Below are 24165 nucleotides of genomic sequence, written 5' to 3'. Positions count from 1 at the left end.
TAGCTCACACACACAGCCCATGGCTGACTCGAGACAGGGTACATCAAATTAACCCAATTTCTGGCAGTTGAGGTGAAGGGGACCATATCCCACAATAGGAAAAAAAAAAAAACCTAACACTGGGCTATAGCAGAATAATATTCTTATAATTGAAAAACTCTAGGCCTTTCATAACTGACCTTTTCATACAAAATGACCCAATAGGTTTACAACTTGTTGTTCTTGATATTGAGGTTTATAGGACAAGCTAGGAAGTCTTCAAATCTTGAACTGATTTCCACCAGGGGTTATTAGGCTTTTGAACCAGTTTTTCCTTGTCTAAGAGGTAGCACCAGCAATGGTGCCCACTTTCTGGGTAGCTTCTTTCTTGGCATGATGAGCCTGTAGAACCACCACAGTTTCCTGTACCTTAGAGCAAAGAGTCTAGAAGGACTCCAGCACATGTAGCACCTCAGGGGCTCTGGCTACTGCACATGGACTGCGGGCTGGGATGCCTGCAGAAGCTGCATGGAAGGTTGAGGGCTGCAGATGCTGGAGGCATACTTGTATGGTGCCACAGCCAGAGGAGCATCAACAATGACAGCACAAGGTGCAAGGTTAGGCTCAGCTCCAGACTGACAGCTGTCAGCCCTTGCTGGGCAGCCCCAGCCCCACTGAAGTCCATAGCAAAGCAGTCTATGCACTCAGACCCAGTTGGAGCCAGATGGTGAAGAGTTGGACAAGGTCCAGATTGGTGTATAGCATTTGGCATTCCTTGGAAGCCTTGAGGTCTCCCACCTTGCTGCCAGTGTGAATTAGTCCTTATCTGTGCTAACTGGTTAGGTGTATAATATGGAGGTCTTCCCTTAGCCTGAGGAACTGTTGGCTCAAATTAGCTACCAGCTGCAGGCTAGAACTGATTTAAGATAGCATTGGCAGGGAGTGCTCTCATCCCAGCCACCCCTGCATATACTGGTTGGTCAGATGAGCCTTTCTCTCTTCCTCCCCCAGAGCCCATAATGCATTCATTCATTTCAGTAACTGCTTTGGTTGCCTCTTCAGGAGATAAGAAGTAGACAAAGCCAAACACTTTGCTTCCTCCATCCTCCAGCATTACCTTAGCACTGGTGATTGATCCCAAAGGAGAAGACTTTTTCCTTAATTTCTCATCATCAATGGTCTCCAAGTTCTCAAGGTAGATTCACCCCCTAGTATCCACTAGTTCTCTTCTGTTTCAGCATCTCAATTCCATTTTAATTCAGCCTTCCATTCTACTTTCTTCTGTGCACAGCCTACAGATGTGGCTTTCCCACTGATTTCTTTTCCATTCATGTCTTCCACTGCTTCATTGGCATCCTTGTGTTTTTCATAACTCACAAAGCCAAAGCCTTTGGATTTCCTACTGGGATCTCTCATCACCTTGACACTCAGGTTCTTACCAAACTGGCTGAATATCTCTTTCAGACTCTCATTATCTACCTCTTCCCCAAAGTTTTTGATGTAAACATAAGTGAATTCCTTAGCTTTGGCTCCAAGCTCAGCTTCCCACTCTTTGTGAGACTTGAATTTGCCCACAGACAACTTTGGGGTCATTGAGGAGCATAACATTCATCCTCTCTATGGCCTTGTCACAGTCTCTTGGGTCTTGAAGTGGACAAAGGCATAACCCTTAAAGCTCTTTTCATTATATTTTACCTTGCAGGACAGAATGTTCCCAAAGCAGAAAAAGTATTATAAAGTGCCTTGTTATCTACAGATTTGAACAGGTTCTTGATGAAGACACTTCCCACACCAGATTTTGTCAAAGAGGGATCCCTCTGACACCACACAATACAGATTGACTCTCCCTTAATCACATCAAAGTTTATGTTGGGGGCTGGGGATGTGGCTTAGGCAGTAGCGCGCTCGCCTGGCATGTGTGCGGCCCGGGTTCCATCCTCAGCACCACATACAAACAAAGATGTTGTATCCGCCGAAAACTAAAAAAATAAATATTAAAAAATTCTCTCTCTTTCTCTCCCTCTCTCTTAAAAAAAAAAAGAGTTTATGTTGTCCAAGCCCACTTAGCATTGGCTGGCTGCTAGAAATGGATGTAGGCAATTAACTGCATTTTTTGAAAATAATTACTAAATGATGGAAATAACCCAAATGTCTATCAAATGCTTCCCCGCCTTACATAGATAAATTGTAGAGCATTCATATAATGTAATAGGACACACGATGATAAACTACTGTATTCATAACTGTGAAAACATTTCAGAAATTGATATCGAACAAAAATGGAAGGTACTAAAGAATATATATGGCATAACTCTTATCAATTTGATATTTTAAAATGAACAAATTATGCAATGTATTGTTTATGAACATATATGTGGTAAAGCTATCAGGAAAGCAAAGTCATGATAAACATGAAATTTGGGATTGCTCTGTTGTGAAAAAATGAAGCTGATATAGGAAGTGACACACAGAAAACTTTGAAAGATTTTTAAAGTTTATTTTGTAAGCTCAGAGAGATTTGAGTATTAATCTTGTTCCCATTCCTTAAAAAGTAATTATTGTTACAGATGTAGAATTACAAAATAATGTTTTTTAACTACAACCTGCCCATTGAATCAATGGGAACTATGTGAACATATGTGAACATACAGATATTATCAACTATGCTAGAGAAAGGATTAAATATAGATAAATGGAATTAACATGTAAGATCTTAGCATTATTTTCAGATAATAAAAATCTGCATTAATTTAAGACTTTGAGAAGTAATAAGTATGTCAGACTATATTTTTAAATTCTAATTGCATACTTTTTACAATAGACATATAAAAACTAAAGATACAGATAAGTTTAAAATGAAAAATGAATAAACAAACTTAGAACAGGTAGACTCTAGATGAAAGAAAACTAGTTATATATTTAGCATGTATAATGTTTATTGCGTACAGTCATTCACTGCATGTTTTGCTACAGGTACTAACATGCACTACATGTTTTGTTACATGTTACTAACATTTTGGTCAACAGCAGACCATATGTACAATGGTAGTATCTTAAAATTATGCCACCTAGTGATATTTTAGCAATCCTAGTTTGCACACTATAGAATGTTGTCACAATGATGAAATCATCTAATGGCACATTCGTCAGAATATATCCCCATTGTTAAGTGATGAATGCCTTCATATATTTAATGTGATTAATAATAATATATTAATAAAAATAGGTGTTAAGAATAACTTCATAAATCAAAAATTCACAGAGCCACAAGGAGATATAGAGAACATTTACAATTACTGAATCTCACTCACAAATTGTTGTAAAATGCAGGCAAAACTATCAATAAAGATATAGAAGCTTAGAGCTGGGACTGTAGCTCAGTGGTAGAGCACTTGCCTAGAATGCATGAGGCACTGGGTTCAATCCTCAGCACCACATAAAAATAAAAATGAATAAAGGTATTGTGTCCATCTACAACTAAAAATACTTTTTAAAAAATATTCAAACAATTTCTTTAAAAATACAGAAGTTTTAAGGATGCAGTTAACATACTTGACCTAACAGGCATATGTAGTACATGACAATCAATAAACATAGTCTACATACCTTCTTTCTAAGCAAAGAGCATTCACAAAATTATATCTTCCCAGACGGTCTAGTTTTCCATTAATTTCAAGAGGGTTTAGCTTTACCTCAAGGAGGATGGCTATAGCTGCTCCTGTAAAATTTTGTCTGACAATTCTATTATCTGAATCATATTGGAGTTTTATCATCTTAATCATATTACTGAATTTTTCCCTTGAAAATTCATTATATTTTTGTATGTTAAGTAACTTTACATTATATCCTGGATAATTTAAACATTATTTGGGTAACATTAAAGTTGTTAACTTTTTAATGTTAACTTTTAAAAAATTTGTTTGTTTTCATAAAGTTCTGGTTCATTTTGTATGCAATGCTGATTTAGTAGCAAGGCTTTTTCATCATTTTCCTGATTTTTCTATCCAAATATTCGGGGGTTTAGTTGCCTGCACCATCACCACATACATAAGTTCTTCACTGTAGATTTCAAACTGTTTACAGTTCAGTTCTGCAACTAGCACTGACCTTTCAAGGGCTAGAGGAAAAAAAGAGAAGAGAGGAAATAAGAATCCTCCCTGCCACCTCACTGGCACAGACACACGTTTTTCTCAGCCTCTGGTTAGAATGAGGGATTCTCTTAGAGTTTTTAGTATCTACTGACTCAGCCCAGTTGGATCAAAAATAGAAAAGAAAGAAAGGGAAGAAAGGAAAAAGGGAGGGAGGGAGGGAGGAAACTCATCTGCAACATACTAGTCATTCTTCAAATTTTGGTTTTCTTCCCTAATCTGTGTGTTATTTACAATAAATGCTGTTCATAGTTATTATAATAAATGCTGTTCATAGTTTATTTAATATTTTGCCCAGAGTTTCTGTGATAGAGATAAGTGTAGTGGGCTCCTTCCTTCATCATGGCTGGCACTTCTGTCTGAAAGCATCTGAAATGATGCTTTCCTCCTGCAGAAACGCCTCACTCCAAGAACAATGTGGAAAACATTACTTGCTGGAGTCATTTGAACTGATGGAAACACTTAGATTTAATGCATCCCTAAACTCAAGAGGACTAATGAAAGACACAATTGAATGGTTTTAGAAAAGTATTTTCTCTTCCTTCCTTGGCTTCTCAGAGAGCAGGTTCTGCAGGTTAGAGTTAGTGAGCTGAAGAGTTGGCTGATAACAGGTAAAGGGTTCCAAAAGTTACTCCTTTGTTACATGTTACATGTCACAGCCACTTATTCAAACAGGACTTCATTGTTATGTGATCATATAGATGCTTCCTCAGCTTCTACACTCTATAAATATGTACATTGTTGAGGAGAGGAGTTTTGGTTGGACTTGGTACATGCAAACTATTTTTGCATAAGCCATGGGACAATGAGAGTTCAATGGTTTGTGTGGCCTCTACTACTTCTTTTTGTAAGTTTTCCCTAATAAATTCTACTTTAGATCTGTACACCTGGCATAACTGGATTGTGTTTGTGATCTATTTAATGCAGAGAGAAAGATAATAATCTTTTCATCTTCTATAAAGAGCCTAAATACTTTCCTCTTCAAACATTATTTCTAACATTTTTATTTCTGACTTTATAGATAGTATGTTGATGTTCTTTCTGTTATTGAACTACCATGCTTCCAACTACAGATAATTTAATTCTTTCTTGAATTAATCTAATGAAAATCTTTACTCATTATCAGAGAATATGCCCACATTTTTTTCTAGAAATATTCAACTCCATGGATGGGCTATTATTGTCCTGTCACACAACTAAGTCATTCAGGCTCACTCCAGATGAACTGGGCTGACATGAAATAATCACCCTAAGACAGAGAAAATACCTTTTTCTAGGGATTCTTCAATGATGGCCCTTCTCCTCCAGCTCCCACAAGGGAGGCAAACGAAAAAGAGGAAAAGGATGTTCTGAAGCCCCTTTTTATTGAGGGGAACACACTCGAGAATGTTCCACCCCAATGAGGGGAGTCACGTTTCAGGGGGTTGAATCTAGCGTCTTGATGTCTTATGATCAGCAGATTGACTAACATCTTGGAAGGCCACGCCCATCTCACATTCTATGTGGGATCAAAAGGCAGAGCAAGCAAAAAGGACACATGGGTCACCGACCCAAACAGAGAGGCAATGTCAGTCCAGTCCACTCATGTACTCATGTTCATTTTTACACACACACAGCCCATGGCTGGCTTGCCACATATTATTGGAAGTCTAAATTTCAGACATAGTTTTTTAAAATACTCAAATATAAAGCATAAACTTTTAGCATATCTGCATGTCAGAACTCAATGTAATTAACTTATGTGTTAACTTCTTTAAAAAAAAGCCTTTTTTTATTGGTTGTTCAAAACATTACAAAGGTCATGACATATCATTTTCCATACATTTGATTCAAGTGGGTTATGAACTCCCATTATTTACCCCAAATACAAGTTGCAGAGTCACATGTGGTATTTCTTAGATAACATTATATTACAGTTCATCAAGTATGTGAATTAAAGGGCTACTAGTGTCATAAACACATGGAACTATAAAAATGCTTCTGAAGTGACCAGAAAATGTCACATCTAATGGAATTCTGATTTCTATGTCTCACTGTTCACATTTTTAATGTTTATATCACAATAAATGCTGTTCATAATATAATATTTTATTAATAAATACTGTCACATTTTTTAGAAGGAATCTTAGATTCATTCTTAATACAGATTAAGCATACCTAAGTTATTATGGTCAAGAAGGCACAATCCAGGATGCAAAATCATAGTAAAAAATTAAGTATCTATTTATTCTAAATAATTTCAATGAAACATTTATTGAATACCACCTGTATGGTAAGCATGTTTCAAAGCACTTCAGGGTATTAATAGGAATAGAGGTAGTTTTGAATTTTTAAAGTCCTTTTTATGGTACAAAGGTAAAACAACAAGCACACAAACAGTTAATGTTAGATTGTGATAAATACAAAGAAAGATGTAAAAATGAGAATTACAATTTGGAAGGCAAATATTACATTAGAAATCATTAAGTTCAAAACAATCCATCTTGTTGATATTGATAAAATTGTATTAGAGAAATTGAGGAACTTGTTAAAAAAAAAGTCATTCATTTACTGGGAATACATACAATGGGCCTAGCTTGGTCTTGAAGAATTGTTATACTTAAATAAGTAGAGGTTTTAAAGAAGGAGTATTCTAGAATGATGGAAGACTACAAACAAAGGAAAAGAAGTAAGAGTACACAGAACAGACTTGATAATCAGTAAATAATAACTTTGGTGAATTTTAAATAATTGTTACTCAACTTTAAAGAGAACAAGAAGGTTTTTAAACCTAAATATCCCAAGCCTTTCCACATAGAATTTTTACTTTAGTAGATTCTAAGTAGGCCTTAGATAAATCACCAACAAAAACATGTTAAAAAGATAATGCACCATAATCAAGTGGGGTTCATTCCAGGGATGCAAGATTGGTTCAACATACAGAAATCAATAACATAATTCACCACATCAATAGACCTAAAGACAAGAATCACAAGATGGTCTCAACAGATTCATAAAAAGCATTTGACAAAATATAGCATCCATTCATGTTCAAAACACTATAAAAACCAGGGATTGTAGGAACATATCGCCACATTGTAAAAACTGTATACATTAAACCCAAGGCCAACATCATTCTAAATAGAGTAAAACTGAAAGCATTCCCTGTAAAAACAAGAACAAGACAGGTATGCCCTCTTTCACCACTTCTCTACCACATAGTGCTTGAATCTCTAGCCAGAGCAATTAGGTAATAGAAAGAAATTAAAGGGATATGCATACGAAAAGAAGAACTCAAACTATCTCTATTTATCAACAATGTGATTCTATATTTAGAAGACAACTATCCCATTAACAATAGTGTCAATAAAATAAAATACTTGGGAATCAATCTAATAAAAGTAGTGAAAGACCTTTACAATGAAAACTATAGAACAATAAAGAAATTGAAGAAGACCTTAGAAGATGTAAATATCTCTCATGTTCTTAGATAGGCAGAATTAATATTGTCAAAATGACCACACTATGAAAAGCACTAGACAGAATCAATCCAATTCCTATTAAAATTCCAATGAGATTTTCATAGAAATAGAAAAAGCATCATAAAATTCATTTTGAAAAATATGAGGCCCAGAAGAGCCAAAGTACTCTTTAGTGAGAAAAGTGAAGCAAGAACATCACAATACCAGAACTTAAAGTATGCTACAGAGTTATAGTTACAAAACAGCATGATATTGGCACCAAAGCAGACATGTAGACCAATGGAACAAAATAGAAGACACAGAGGCAAACCCACATAAATACAGTCATCTTATATTAGACAAAGTCACCATAAATGCACATTGGAGAAAAGATAGCCTCTTTAATAAATGGTGCTGGGGAAACTGGAAATCCATGTGTATCAGAATGAAATTTTACCCCTATCCTATGTTAGTATATGAATACATCACCAGTGCATAAAACTCAATTCAAAGTGGATCAAGGACCTAGTCATTAGACCAAAGATTTTGCACTCACTAGAAGAAAACGCAGGCTCAAATTTCTATCATGTCAGCTTAGGAATCTACTTCCTCAACAAGACTCCCAAAGTTCAAGAAGTAAACTCAAGAATCAATAAATGGGATGGTATTACACTGAAAAGCTTTTTCACAGCAAAGGAAACAATCAAGAACGTGACGAGAGAGCCTACAGAATAGGAGAAAAACCTCTGCCACCTGTACCTCAGAGCATTAATCTCCAGGATATATAAAGTCGAAAAACACCAAAAAAAAAAAAAATAGCCCAATCAACAAATGGACAAAGGAACTGAACAGGCACTTCACAGAACAAAAAATACAAATGGTCAACAAATATATTTTAAAAAGTGTTCAATATCTCTAACAATTACAGACATGCAGATTAAAACTACACTGAGATTTCATCTCACTTCAATCAGAATGGCAATTATCAAGAATACAAACAATAATAAATGTTGGCAAGGATGTGGGGGAATAGGTACTCCCATATATTGTTGGTGGGACTGCAAACTGGTTAAACTATTCTGGAAAGCAATATGAAGATTGCTCAGAAAACCTGGAATGGAAGTACCATTTAACCCATTTATCCCACACTTCAGTTTATACCTAAAGGACTTAAAATCAGCAAACTACAATGATGCAGCCACATCAATGTTTATAGTAACTCAATTCAGAATAGCTAAGCTATGGAGCCAACCTAGATGCTCTTCAACAGATGAATGAATAAAGAAAATGTGGTATATATACACAGTGTAATATTACTCAGCTATAAAAAGAATGGATAGATCTGGAGACTGTCATGCTATGTGAAATAAGCCAATTGCAAAAAAACTAAAGGTCAAATGTTTTCTCTGATATGGGGATGCTAACACATAACAAGGCGAGGCAAGAATAGAAATTCAGTGGAGCAGTGAATAGAAGTTAGACAAATGGGAAGGAAGGGAAGGAAGGGAATATGGGCATAGGGAAGACAGTAGAATAAATTGAACATAACTTTCCTATGTTCATATATGAATACATCACCAGTGAAACTTCACATCATTTACAACCTTAAGAATGGTATCCTAATTAGAATAAGCTCTACTCCATGTATGTATGTCAAAATAGACTCTACTGTCAAGTATATCTAAAAAATAAAAATTAAAACATTAAACTATTAAAAAATAAAAATAGGCCTTAGAAATATAAATTTTAACAAGCATCCAGGAATTTGTGCCAAATCATGCAAACACGTCATCCACTCATCTCTGGTGTGAATGATGGAAGATGATGCCAAAGGTTGGATGAGGGGTACTGTCAAGACATCAGGCAAGGATTTCATGTTCAATTTGGATTACCATTGGGGTCATTCAGTATCATAAATAGGAAAGTACTATGATTATTCCTATATTTTAAGAACAAACGTTGCCACCATATATGGCTTGCTTTCAAACCAGGAGACCTAGTAGAAATCTATCCAAATCATCTGCACAAAATGGGCTTGAATGAGGGAATAGCTTTAAGATGAACAAGATGTATATAAAATTAATTTTAAAAACTAAAATATATTACAATGCAGAACATAGTCTATGAGAGATGAGGTTTCATGTTTAATGAAGATGAATATAGTGTTAGTGATACCACCTATAAAAATTCTTATTTTTTTAATATTTATTTTTAGTTGTAGCTGGACACAATACTGTTATTTTATTCACTCATTTTATTATGTGGTGCTGTGGATCCACCCCAGGGCCTCACGCGTGCTAGGTGAATGATCTACCACTGAGCCACTACCCCAGCCCCCCAAATTCTTATTTTTAATTGGAGGAGCAAGATTTTTTTCAATTCTGAGAACTGAGAGTATGGAAACAGAGAATAAATTTTGGAATTGCTGAGTTGAATGCTCTGTCAAGCTATAGGCAATTCAAACTGAATGTTTGGAGGTTAGATGAGAGATTAGGACCAGAAATAAGAATTTGGGAGTCATTCACATAGAGGAGATGGCAGGAGACAGTAAATTAAATAAGATCAAAACAGAAAGTTGGTTGGTAGGAAAAAAAAGAGAGGCCAAAAAGTTCCTTGGAGAGGGTCCATACTCTAAGAGATTGGTAAGCAAGAGTAAAATTTGAATAATGGAGAAATAGTCATATGAGGAAAATAGAAAAATGGAGGCCTGAGAGGATAATTGCAATTTTGAAGAAAAAATCCTAAAATTTATTTGGAAGAATAAAGACCCAGCAATTCTGTGCAAGAATGCCTAGCATATGTGAGGCACTGGATTCAATCCTCAGCACCACATAGAAAAATAAATAAATAAAGTTATTATGTCCAACTACAACTAAAAAAACCCCAATGAAATAGAATAGAAGATAAAGAGACAAACCCACACATATATAATCATTTCATTTTGGCACAGTGAAAGTTCCAAAAACATATGTTGGAGAAAAGATGGCCTTTTTAACAAATGGTACTGGATAAATTGGATATCCAGATGTAGAAGAATGGACCTAGATCCCTATCTCTCACCCTGCACAAAAGTTAAATCAAAATGGGCAAAAGACTTAGGAATTAGATAAGAAACTTTGCAGCTGATGAAAGAAAATATAGTCTTAACATCCCAACACATTTTTGCGATCTCCAACTTCCTTAACAAGATACCTAAAACTCAAAAAAATAAAAATAAAACCAAAAATCAATAAGTGAGATGGAATCAAATTTAAAAGCTTCTGTATTGCAAAAGAAACAAGAATGTGAAAAGGGAATCTACAGAATGGGAGAAAATCTTTGCCAGCTACTCCTTTGACAGGGGATGAATATCCAGAATATATAAAGAACTCAAAAAACTTAACAAAATAAACCTATCAATAATTAGGCAAAAGAATTAAACAGACATTTCTCAAAATATAAATACAAATAGCCAATGGTTGTACAAAAAAAAGTACAACATCCCTAGCAATCAGGGAAATGTAAAACAAAACTATATTGAGATTTTATCTCACACCAGTTAGCATGGCAATCATCAAGAATATAAATAATGATTAATACTGGTGAGGACGTGGAGGGAAAGGTATACCCATACAATGTTGGTGAGATTGAAAATTGTATAATCACTTTGGTAAGTAGTATGGAGATTTCTCCAAAGGCTAGGTATGGAGCTATCAGATGACCCAGTTATTCCACTTCTTGGGATTTATCCTAAAGAACTAAAATCAGCATACTATAGTGATGTAGGTACATCAATGTTTATAGAAGTGCGATTCACAATAACCAAGTTGTAAAACCAGCTCAAGTGCCTACTAACCAATGCATGAATAAGGAAAATACACAATGGTATAAATACACAGTGGAGTTTTGCTCAGCCATAAAGAAGAATGAAATTATGGCATTAGCTAATAAGTGGCTGGAACTGGAGAGTATCATGCTAAGTGAAATAATCCACACTCAGAAAGTCAGGATCAAATGTTTTCTCTCTTATGGGGAAGCTAGAGTAAAATAAGGGAGACGGGTGGGGGGCACAAAGAAAATAAAAAGAAAGAAGATTGAGGGAGAAAGAGGAGGGGCAAAAAAGGGAGAAACTGCGTAATGTAATGAAATGGATCAAATTATACTATATACATATACGAATATACATAGATCAGTGAATGTACACAGATCAGTGTGACTCACACAAACTTGTGAGAGTGGCCTCAACCCACAGGCATAAGCCTAGGACCCAAACCTAAAGCAAGCTAAATCCCTACTGTAACACAATATCTTCTCCAACTCTGTTCCAATTTAGGCTCCCATCTCACATTCCCCAATGTGTAACAGGTGGGCTCCTATCAGAAAGACAAGTGGGGAACTTTTTGGAGTTCCACTCAATATTTATGACTTCTATTTGTCTTCATGAACTATCATTAGCCTGGTAAAACTTTCAAAATCTTCCAGCCATCAAAGATTCTGCATTCCAAGTGTACAACTTAGGATGAATATCTTCATATAAACACAAGAGAAGCACCAGGGTCACAAAAAACACTCACAGAGAAATTGCCATTGAAGTAGAAAGTAGAATGTCTCCAGGTGGCCCTGTCCTTCAGAGAAATTTTAAGATGTTTTAAAAAGTTTTATCCATTATAATACATCTAACAAAGAAAACACAGAGTACCATAAAATGCAGGCTGAGGCAACATAAAACAAATCTAAAGTGTATCTGATTCTTCCCAATAAAAGTCTATTTACTATAGGAGTAATTGTGATGGAGATATTAAAATTATAAAGAATGAGAAATATGATTTTATTTGATGATTATATATACTTTTGAATTAATTGCACTAACTCTCATCTAAGACCAGCTGATCTGAGTTACAGTTCTTAAATACTTAAATAAATAAATAACATTCAATATTTGAGTACATTATATATAGTCAGGAAAAAATAAGTTTCAATTCACATCCAATGTATGATATCTTTACCAACAATTTCCATTGCTAATATTTGCACTATTAATTAATGCTTCACCATGTTTTCCATGATCAAGAGGGTTTTGGATCAAATGCTTTGCTCAATTCAAGATAAACTACACATGTGCTTTTTACTTTATCTACCACCAGACTAGAACCCCTACATTTTTTTCTTTTATTATTGCATTACAGTAATACATATAGTATACATTTTGATGAATGAATGCATGCATGGAGTTTGATTTACTCCATTTTAGTCCTTGGTACCCACAACTTCCAGTTCCTCTTCTGTCCCCCTATTCTTCTTCCTTTGCTCTACTGATCTTACTTTCACTCATTTATTTATTTATTTTTAATTGATGTTCTATAGTAGACATAAAGGTGGAAATCACTGTGGTATATATACATGCACATAGCATAATGTTGTCAAATTGATTCCCCATTTCCTACCCCTTTTCACCTCCCTCCATCTCAATCTTCTTTTTCTACTCCAGTAATCTTCCCTATATCTTTATGATAACCAACCACCCTTTTCACCCACTCTTTTACTCTGCAATGGCTTTTGCATATAAGAGAAAAATGACCCTTGATTTTTAGTCTGGCTTATTTCACTTAGCATGAGGTTCTCCATGTCCATCCATTTTCCAGGAAGTGCCATAATTTCATTATTTAAATATTTATTTTTTTACTTTTTATTTGATCCTTTTTAGATACACATAACAGCAAAGAGTATTTTGACATATTATACATATTGGACATATTATACAAACAGTGAGTATAACTTATTCTATTTAGGGTCCAATTCTTATGGTTGTACATGTTGTGGAGTTTCACTGGTGGTGTATTCACATATGAATTTAGGAAAGTTGTGTCCTGTTCATTCTACTCTCCTATCTCCCATCCCTTCCATTCATTCCCTTTTGTCTAATCATAATTTCATTTTTATTTATGGCTGAGTAAAACTCCACTGTGTATATATACCATATTTTCTTAATCCATTCATCTATTGATAGGAACCTGGGCTATAGAATCCCTATATTTTTAAAAAATGAAATAATGCTATCTTGGCATCTTATTTAAGTGAATTGTTAATTTGTTTAGTATTTGCTACATTATTTTCCCACAGTTCAAAATTCATCTTCTTACTAATACAAATGAAATTTTTCAAGGAATCCAGGGCTACTTCTATTTTTAAATCTACTTTTGAATCTTTAAGCAATTTATCTGTTTTTTCTTTTTTGACAGTTGAGGGTACATTTTCATCTCTGGTCTTCCGCACCACTAATATTCTGTGATTGCTAAAACATGACAACAAAATCCTCAAGATTACCTCTGAGGTAATTTTAAACACTTGTCTGTTTTTTCTTTTATTTTTCAATCATCTTGGAGCCAAACAAATGGATGTCACACAATTTTAAAAATCGATATCAATTTAGATTCTCAGGAGTTCTTTTAATTTTAATTTAATTTAATTTTAAGTTTGGGAAGGAAATTTGGAAATAGCCTTGTTTCTTATAGCAAGAATCAGATTGGACTGCACAACTGTTGTGCTATTCCAAGACTCCTGAACTGCCAGTCAGGTACCTATGTTAATGCTAAATCCTTGTATTCCATTGGAGTTCCCTTTCATAACTATATATTAGTTCTTTTTTATTTTAATTCTCTTATTATCTTAAATTATACAATCTCCTGAGACATTAACTTGAACCCAAGCTAATAGTTGAGTCCTTATTGACTGAGCTAATTACTAAGTTCCCTATCCCTAGGAAATGTGAAGTGGAGCAGATTATTCTAATGGCTGGATTATACCACTGGATAGTCAGTCCTCTTGCTGCTGAACCCTGCATTTGAAGTTACATAGTTTGTTGTCAATGCTTGCTTGAGTCTTGTTTGAGCTTTTGAACAGTACCTTCTTTCACTGGGAGTAATCTCTGCAGTCAGTTTAGCTTCCTCTAGTTGTCAAATTCTGTATACTTGTACTCAGCTTTCTTCTCACTCCCCATTTCCAACTTTTCTATCTCATTCTGCATTTTCAAGGATGAGCATTTCTTTAACTTGGCTAACTAGCGACATAATTCACTTAACTGGAGCTAAAAATTTTGAGACATTTAAGGTTAGTTATTCTCTTCTTTTCCCATCTTGGGTGTATAACTAAATGATACCTGCTTGACTTTTTTCAATGTGAAGAAAAACAAAGCAATATTCAAATTGGACATCTATGAAAGGAATAGGTTTAATCCATATTAGTGCTCTCTCCAGAATCCTTTGCACTGAGTTTCCTGGACGAAAATATATGGCCATGAAAATATATAAACTTGTTTCATAAATGTAGAACAGATAGATCTGTGTCCTACCACTTTGACCTTCTCATTCTCTTTATGTATAAGTTATATGTGACTGTTAAAAATATCTGTCCCTTGCCAAGAATTAAGTCCTTTAATTCTTCAAGTTCTTTATCCTGTTCCTATTCCAGAGGATCAACTACCTGATTGTTTAAACCCTGGTCTTCGGTGTGTATTTAATCTCAGGTGATCCAGTAAATACTCTGATGTTATGAGTTCTAAAATTCTGTCAATTATATATGCTGGATTTTCACTGCTTTCAATTCCATCTAGGCCAGATGTTACACCCCATCTTCCCTCCTTTCCCATGAAAGATGATGGTATGCAACCATGTCTCTTTACTTGTTCTATAATTGAGTAGGTAAAATTAATTCTTAATTTCAGCAGAAAATGGGCGATATAAATAGATACTTGAGTAACTCACACATCTTCCCCAAGGCTACCCAGTAAGGGACAAGGACTAAATCACTCCATAAAAATAGGCCTGGAAAAGCACTACTGCTACTCTTATTTTACACTTAACTGAGAAAGAGAACATCTTATATTTTCACCTTTTACATTGGGGAGCATATTTTGCCTCATGATGGAAATTAAGCAAACATGTACAAGGGATACATGCATTGGATATAAATAAGGTCCACCCAAATTATGTAACCACTGAATATGTCAGAAGATACAAGAGGAATATACACCAAGGAGAAATTAAATTTCACTTGATAGATTTCACTTTTTCAATTATTTTAATTTTTCATGGAATTTATTTTTATGGCAAATGTAAATATAACAGAGGAAATGCTTGGCTGGAATACTGCAGCTTTGAAATGTGCTGCCAAGGCTAGGAGATAGGAAAAAACAGAAATCAGTGGGAAACTGAATCCACATGTACATGTGTAGGGTGCTGTGTTTCACAGAAGATGTGAGATGACATATCTTATCCTACTTTGCAGCATTTTATACCGTCTGTCAGCTGTGATTTGCTGCTCAGGTTGGCCTGTGCTGCTTTTAGAGTTCTGCGCTTAAGCAGATTCTTCCCTCCTGCTTTCTAACTCTTCCTTTCATCATTGCTCACCCTCTGATAGTAAATCAGCATTAACAAGATTCCATTTAATTTAAAACTTAAGTTGTTTTATCATTACAAAATGCACACATTTTTCATGGGATACTTTTCATTTAAAAATATCACTGGAAATTAATTGAGATTTGTACTAATAGAAAGTTGCTGTCCCAGGAGAAATTTAGGTTTAGAGAAAAATTCTTTCTAGCAATAATAATGAGGGACATGATCAACATAGGAAATACCAAGCAAAAAAAAAAAAAAAAAAAAAAAAAAAAACGAGAAGTTCCCAAAACATGACACTTGTTTAGGATTCTTTCTAATTAAATATGGTATATGTATTCATCATATTCCCAAGAGAAACAATTTCAGAAATTGATCAAAGTTAATGTTTGTGTTTTTGGTTCTGTATTAATGAAGCGGCTTGGCAGGTTGAGGCAGGAGGATTACAAGTTCAAAGCCAGCTTCAGCAACTTAGTGAGTTACTAAGAAATTTCACAAGACCATCTTAAAATAAAAACCAAAAAAGGACTGGGGCTATTATTATTCAGTGGTTAAACACCCCTGGGTTCCATCCCCTGTACAAAAAAAAAAAAAAAAGAAAAAGAAAAAGAAAAAAAGGAAAAGAAAATTTGTCAGATTATAGGCAATAATCCTCACAGTAACTAAACTAATGACTACTTTTAAAAGCTTACATAGAAACATAACATGACTACTGTGACTACTATTATGGTGAGCTTCTAAGCATGAAGAGAACCTTTGTAAAAAATGAAATTCAACTTAACTGAATCAATCTGTATTTCTATTCTTTAAAAATACTCCCTATAAAAATTTATTCCCTTCCTTTTAATTATTCTTAAATAGTTACATATGCACAATAAATTCAACTGGAAGAGTATTTAAATTAACCAAAAAGGATAGTGCATAGTGCACGTGATTAGCTAAAATGTATAATGCAATTTTTAAGCCAAGGAAAAATGAAGATGGCAAGAACATTCTCTGTTTTAAAATATTTTCAAAGAAATATAACTAAATTTTTCACGTAAAAGATATCTTTGAAATTAAAACTGTTGAGTTAAGTGAAAGTTTGTTCTTTTTATAAAAAATTAGATTGTTTCTAAAATACACTTGAATTTATACACCAAGATAAAACGTACTGCAAATTTATGCAGCTGATTCATAAGCTATGAAAAGAGTTTATAATAAAAGCACTGACATCATTTTAAATATACATAAACCTTTGATGCCATGATCTGTTTTATATAGATCACGTACCTATGGATCATTTATTTTTCATGAGAACTTCTAATTTGTCAAATGAAGAGCGAATGATGCATAACATGCTTATTTTTCTGAGGGCATAGAGGATCAACAGCGGTAATTCAGAATTCTGATAATTAAAGGACTGAAAACTCAGTAAAGTAGGTCCCTGTCCCCCTGAGATTTACTTAATACACCTTAGGGAATCAGAAACTCAGTTGCAGTTCTAGTGACCAAAACTAGATGGTGCTCCACAGTTGTCAGTACTCCAAGTCAATGTATAGCCATTTGGAGCAGTTGGACGTAAGGGCTTAATTATGGATGCATTTCATGTGTTTCAGATTTTACCCCTCTTGCTTTCTTCTTCCATAGACTTTTCTAGGAGGTAAGAGTTATGTTGTCCCTGTTTAAATTGTCTTTGTTGTTCCTTGCCCCACATCTCAACCCTTATTCACCACTTGTGACATTATCAGACTTACTAGTGTTGAAGAAACTAAGTCCTAGAGTATTCGTTTAGGGAAATATTCAGTGTTAGACAGTCAGTAAAACTCTTGGACAGAATTAACCTTCAGGTCTTTGGCCTATAAAGAGTAGCTACCTTACCTAACAAGGTGAGAAAGTATCGGGGCAGTCAGATTAGTTCATTAATAGAAAAATAAGATACCGGAATATAACCTTGTTATTGTGGTTCCTTTTGTCACCACAACAGGTTTTACTTCCTTCCCTGAATTTCCGCATTGTCCCCTGTCCCCTCTTCTGAGGATTTGTTGGCAGAAGACAAAAGGAAGAATTGGAAGAGGAGAAAAAAGCTCACAGGTTAAGCATATTCTTGTGCTGTGTAGAGTATTTCAGTATTTTACACACATTTCTATGTTTTAAAGCAATCAAAGTTAGTATGAATGAATGACCTCCCTTTCATAGATGAGGAATCTGGCGCTGAGATGAATAACTCCTCAAAGTCAGTAAGTAAATGAAAAGCTAAGAATTTGGCCACAACCCTGTGGAGTTGCAGTACCAATGGAGTTTTCTACAACTGTGATTGAAAGAAAACTGGTCATAGTATGTTTCCTGGTGTGCATCTACAGTAAACATGCCATAATTCTAGGTTTAGACTGCACAGTGTACTGTCCCATATATTATCTTGTTTAATCAACTAACAACTCTGTTGCACTACAAATAGAAAGTGGAATTTCCAAAGTTTAAATTGCCAGCCAACGGCAGTGCCCCCAGATAGAAGCATATGTCTTTGATAATAAATTTCCTGCATGGTATATTTAAAAAAACAACCCTATCTGCATTAGGATCTTTAAAATTGTCCCTTTACCAGGTGGAAAGCTATGTTTCTTCCCTTCTCAACCTTTCATCTACTTCTGCCTAACTTGTCACAATTGGCATGTACTTTGGAGATGTAAAGGAAGTGTTTATCTTTAAAGTATAATTCATTCTTGATTTTTTTATGGCCTAAAATTCTTCAGTTTCTCCAGTGATTTCTGAGTACTATTCACTTTCTGGTTCATGATAACCCAGAACCTTATTAGCTATCCTCCACATGACCTTGATTATGCCCAGTGAGACATTTTCCGATGGCTAATTATTAGGAGGTCTTATTCCTAACCAACACCACTTTTCTACTTATTGAATTTTCTCCACTAAAATTAATTTTACACTTGACATTTTTATGGTATTTCATTAGCTTTTCTCAACATTTGATTATAGTATTATCACATAACTGGGAATGATGCTCATAGTGAAATGGAAAGCTATTGTTAATGTGTAACTTTGTCAGAGATGTAATTTTTAATATTGTCATTTTTCATGGTGGGTACTGGTTTGCTTGATGAGTTAATAATAAATTTCACTTTATTATATTACCAGACCAATCTGGAATGTCCTCTAAAGTCATAAAGTCAGTGAACACTAGTGTCTAGATATGTTAGTATCATGTGGGCACACTTAATGTCTGACACCAAAAGTTCTTAGCCACCATAGTCAATTTTTCTTCCATATATACTACAAAGAGCCATGATATATATTTTCCACTAAATCATTAAACCACTATGAGATTTATTTCTTATTTTTTTAAAATCTTCAAATCACCCAAGATGAAAGGATGGAACAGATAAGTGAAAAGATTTTCCAAAGGTGCACAGCTAGTAAGTCCTATGGAACTGAAATTCAAAATGAGAATCTACCTCAAATTGATTATTAAGAGCTCGTACATATTTAGTACTTACTATGTCCCAAATACAGCTTTAGGCATTACCTAATCCAAACCTCACAATAGCATTTCAGGTAGGTAATTCTTTTGTCTCTGTTTTACAGATGAATAAACTGAGGCAATAAGGGTGTAATTGACTTCTCAACTCCCAAAGCTTACTAAGTGGCAGACGCTGGCTTCAAACCCCAGACTGAACGCTGTTCTGCTGACTCTGTACCACATGACAAGTTTGGCAATATGGAACCTTATAGATGTATTGTTAGTATCTATGGCACAAAAGGAATTATGGCTCTTTGTAAGTAATAAATGTCTGTCAGTGTATCTGAGGAAAAATTTGAGGTCAGAAATGAAGTACAAATATATTATATTGGTGAGGTACATTCCATCCAAGTAAAGCATATAAAACTGATCAACAGACAGGACCAGAGAATATGTGCTGAGAGTAGCTTTGCCTTCATTTACCATTTCCATTACAGAATTTCCCTTAGGTGGTGAAGGAATCAAGATCAGAAACTTAAGGACAGGAAATGCAAATAACTAAAGATCACAAGTCCATTCCTTATTATTAAACTACTCCTGTTTTTGTATTTTAATTATCACCTCATCAAGACTGGCTTAACAAGTTGCCTACTTGGAAATTCAAGAAGCTTATGTGAATTTTTTTTTAAAATCTTTTCCAGTTAGATTGTGCAAACCTTGAAATTTGACCAAAAGATTACTTTTTCCTCTGTATTTTGAATTTTTAAAAATTTGTTTGTTTGTTTTGTTTTTGTTAACATCATCTCCACTCGTGCATCACTGCAACTTTAACAATACATTTACATCATGCTTTTTAGGACATTTAGTCCCAATCAACTCCTGTTCTGAATTCCTACATCTGTGCTACAGTGGAAAACTCATTTATTTTTGCCTTGAGTAAACAGCTTATGTCCATTTATAACTCAAAGCTGCCTGGGGAATTGGGTTATTATCCAGTGAATCTGATCAATAAAAACAACCAAAGTGGAGAATAGTAGCTGAAGTAACTTTTAAAAATTAAACTTTTATTGCCTAGGATATCCAGATCATTGTCTCTCTTCAGCACTTGATTTTCTTTATGGATAGAACTGAAGGGCCCTTAATAAATAATACAAAAGAAGTCATCCTGTTTTCTCATTGTATTCTTGTAATCCTGCTCTGCTGTGCTTTGTCTATATATAACCGGCTTACACAGATGTTACTTGGCTATTGTGTGTTGTGAACATGGTGCCTCTAAGCAGGATCCACCAAGTCTCATTTGGTTGATGAAACACTTCAATCTACGTACAGAACTGATTGCATTTTTTCTTCCCTTTCTTGCTATGATGTACTCTGAAATAACTAGGATTTGGACTCAAAATTTACCCCTAAGAAGTTGTATTTTGATAACATGTATTAATAAGGAATACTTGTTTCTTAGACACTGAACATAGATCATGCTCAGATAGCATATTTCCACTATAGTATATATCCTCCAAATGCCTTTGTAGGGTTGGGCCAAACTGCAATAAGACTGAAAAAGAAAAGACCATTAAAATCTCAGAACTATTAAATCATAAATCATAAGTAGATTTATTCCCTAATCCCAGAAGTTTACCCTAAAGGACAAAGATTAATAGTTCTTGTAATTTTATCTTTGGTTCTGTAACTGCTAGTTCTATTCTTGGCTATATAAATGTGTTATCATTTTTTCACTCTTAACAAAACTATTTGCTTCGGTATCTTTTAGCCAGTGAATTCTACTTGTGTTTTACAATTTAAGAGACAAGAGGGATTTTTTAAAGTTGGTTGTTTTGTAGACATTTACGGCTTCTTTTTTCCATCAGGCTCATTTAATAGCCACTTTTATTTATTTATTGTTTCTTATTTAAGTTTTTATTGTATATATTTGAGAAATACAACATATTTTGATATACATAAACAGTGAAATGATTGCATTTGCATATCAATCACCTTCCATAGCTCCTTGTTTTAGTCAGCTTTTTCGCTACTATGACTCCCAAGTGAGTTTTGGGGGACACCTCAAACAATAATACTCCTTTTGTATATTTGTGCATCTATTAAGAGCACCTAAATATATACTCTCCTAGCAAATTTTCAGTGTATAATACAGTCAACTATTGCCTTCATGATGCAGTAGATCTCTAGACATACTCATTTTACCTCACTTCAAATGTGCACTCTCTGACCTCCTTCTTTCCCATTTCCTTTCCCTCTTGGTTTCTGGTAAACATGATTCTACTCTCTGTTTCTATTTATTCAACTTTTTCATCTTTCTTTGATTCTGTATATAATGAAGTTGTGTAATATTTTTTGTGTGTGTTTGGCTTATTTCCTTTAGCATGTCTTCTAGTTTCATCCATGTTATTGTGAATAGCAATATCTCCTTCTTAAAGGTGAATGATATTCCGTTGTAGATATATACCACAGTTTTATTATCCATTCACCTGTTGATGGATTCTTAGTCTGTTTCTATAACTTGAGCAAAGCTGTAATACAGTGAAAATATCTTTCTATAACTTGGTGATTGAAAATAATTCTGCAGACAACATAGCAATATAGATATCTCTATGAGGTGCTGGTTTCATTTCCCTTTCCCTTTCAGTGTATACCAAGAAAGGGATTGTTTGATCTTATGGTACTACTGTTTTTAATAGAATCTCCATACTGTTTTCCACAACTGCTGTACCAATTTACTTTCACACAACAGTGCAGAAATGTTTGTGTTTCTCCACACCTTTACCCACACTTGTTATTTCTTGGCTTTTTGATGAAAGCCATTATAACAGGTATGAAGTGATATATTTTTTGTTTATTTGGGTTTTGCCATGCTGGGATTGAATCCCAGGCATTCAACCACTGGTCTACATTCTCAGCCTTTTTATTTTTTTTTTTTGAGATAGGATCTCCCTAAATTGCTAAAATTGGCCTCAAACTTGTGCACTTTTGTCTCAGCCTTCCGAAGCACTATGATTACAAGTGTGTAACACCACTGCTAGTGTGAAGTGATATTTTAATGTGGTTTTGATTTGCATTTACCTGATGATTAGGGATGCTATTATACTTGTTAACTATTTGTGTGTCTTGTTTAGGAAAATGCCTGTCTATTCAGGCCTGTCGCCCTTTGTTTAATGAAGTTATTTGTTGTTGTAGGTCTTTTGTTTGTTTCAGTTGTTTTATTGCATGAAGTTGTGTGAGTTCTTTATATATGTTGGATATTAATTACTCAGATATTTGGGTTTATAAGATGCCTTTATATTTTATCAATTGCTTCTTTTGCTGTATAGAAGCTTTTTAGTTTGATGCATTCCCACTTCTTTGTTTTTGCTTTTATCGCCTACACTTTTGGTGTGATATCAAAAAAAAAAAAAAAAAGAAAGAAAAGGAAATCATTATTGAGGCCAGTATCACAGAACTTTTCCCCTTTGTTTTCTTCTAGGAGGAATATGGATTGTTTCTTAAGAATTTATTTTTTATTAAAATGTTTTCTTATTTTCTGCACAAATGTTATGTTCTTTTTGACACTAAAATTAACTTAGCTAAGAAGTTCTAAAAAAATGTACATGACCAAATTATATTCATATTAAAAAATTTCCCTGTCTTCTGGGAAAGGTGATATGTAAATATATTAGACATAACTGTGGCATGGTATGTCCTCACTGGAACACAAGGTAGATTCTCAAATAGTATTCAAATTTAAAATTTTTTGCCTATCCTGTATATATTGAATTGCATAGCCTTTTTAAATAAAGAATTTCTCTCCTCAAGTACATAGGATTGGTTTCTCACAAGTTGGGTGAAGCCTAACACATTGATTTTTTTTCAACCTTAGGATCAGAGAATCCTGAAGAGTTTGTGAATGACCTAGTACAGGACTGATCCCCAGAATTTCTGATCCAGTAAGTCTGCAGCAAAGCAAGAGAAGTTTCATTTCTGACAAGGTCCCTGTGAGGCTGTTGCTGCCATCCTGGGGACCACACTGTGAGAACTGACACTCTTGTGCATGCAAATAAGGCTATTTATTCACTTACCTGTTCTTGATTTAAAATTATATACATAGTAGATATGTAATATACTTAAGTTCCTGATTTTTTTTGTTTTTTTCTGAATGAGAAAATAGGTTTTTAAAATTAAGATATTTAAAACAATAAACAGCAGTTATTTTTTTTAACTTGCATGTGACCTTACTTATTCTTTCTTTTTTTGTAATCATTACAGTAGTCATTGTTTTCTTTTCACAGAGCCCACCCTTATGTAATTATTGCTATATCGTATACACATATTTTATAGATGAAGATGTTAAAGAACAGCCAGGTTAAATCACATGCCCCAAATCATATGGCAAGTAACAGGCAGACGTGAGATCTGAACCAAGTCAGGTCGACTCAAGAGTTGTCCTTAGGGGCTGGGGATGTGGCTCAAGCGGTAGCACGCTCGCCTGGCATGCGTGCGGCCCGGGTTCGATCCTCAGCACCACAAACAAACAAAGATGTTGTGTCCGCCAAGAACTAAAAATAAATAAATATTTAAAAAAAAAAAAAAAGATTTGTCCTTAAATAATGTGCTTTATTACCTTTCAATTTTCAAATGGCATAACAATTATTTAAATAGCCTTAAAAATAGTCAGAAAGGTACTTTTAGTTGTTGAAATAGTTGGTTGTGGAAACAATTTTTCAGATTAATGTTTAGATCAAATTGCACACTACAATATATTTTGTCATTGCAGCAGATTG

General features: G+C 34.4%; 1 pseudogene; it reads right to left on the bottom strand.

Moving 5' to 3' along the window:
- Positions 1-318: 318 nt before the first annotated feature.
- LOC113184607 (polyadenylate-binding protein 4 pseudogene) lies at positions 319-2089 on the bottom strand (annotated as a pseudogene).
- Positions 2090-24165: the final 22076 nt, after the last annotated feature.

This window comes from Urocitellus parryii, chromosome 8, assembly GCF_045843805.1.
Source record: "Urocitellus parryii isolate mUroPar1 chromosome 8, mUroPar1.hap1, whole genome shotgun sequence".
Taxonomy (NCBI): domain Eukaryota; kingdom Metazoa; phylum Chordata; class Mammalia; order Rodentia; family Sciuridae; genus Urocitellus; species Urocitellus parryii.
Note: the sequence above shows the minus strand (reverse complement) of the source record. Positions and strands in the feature narration are given on the sequence as shown.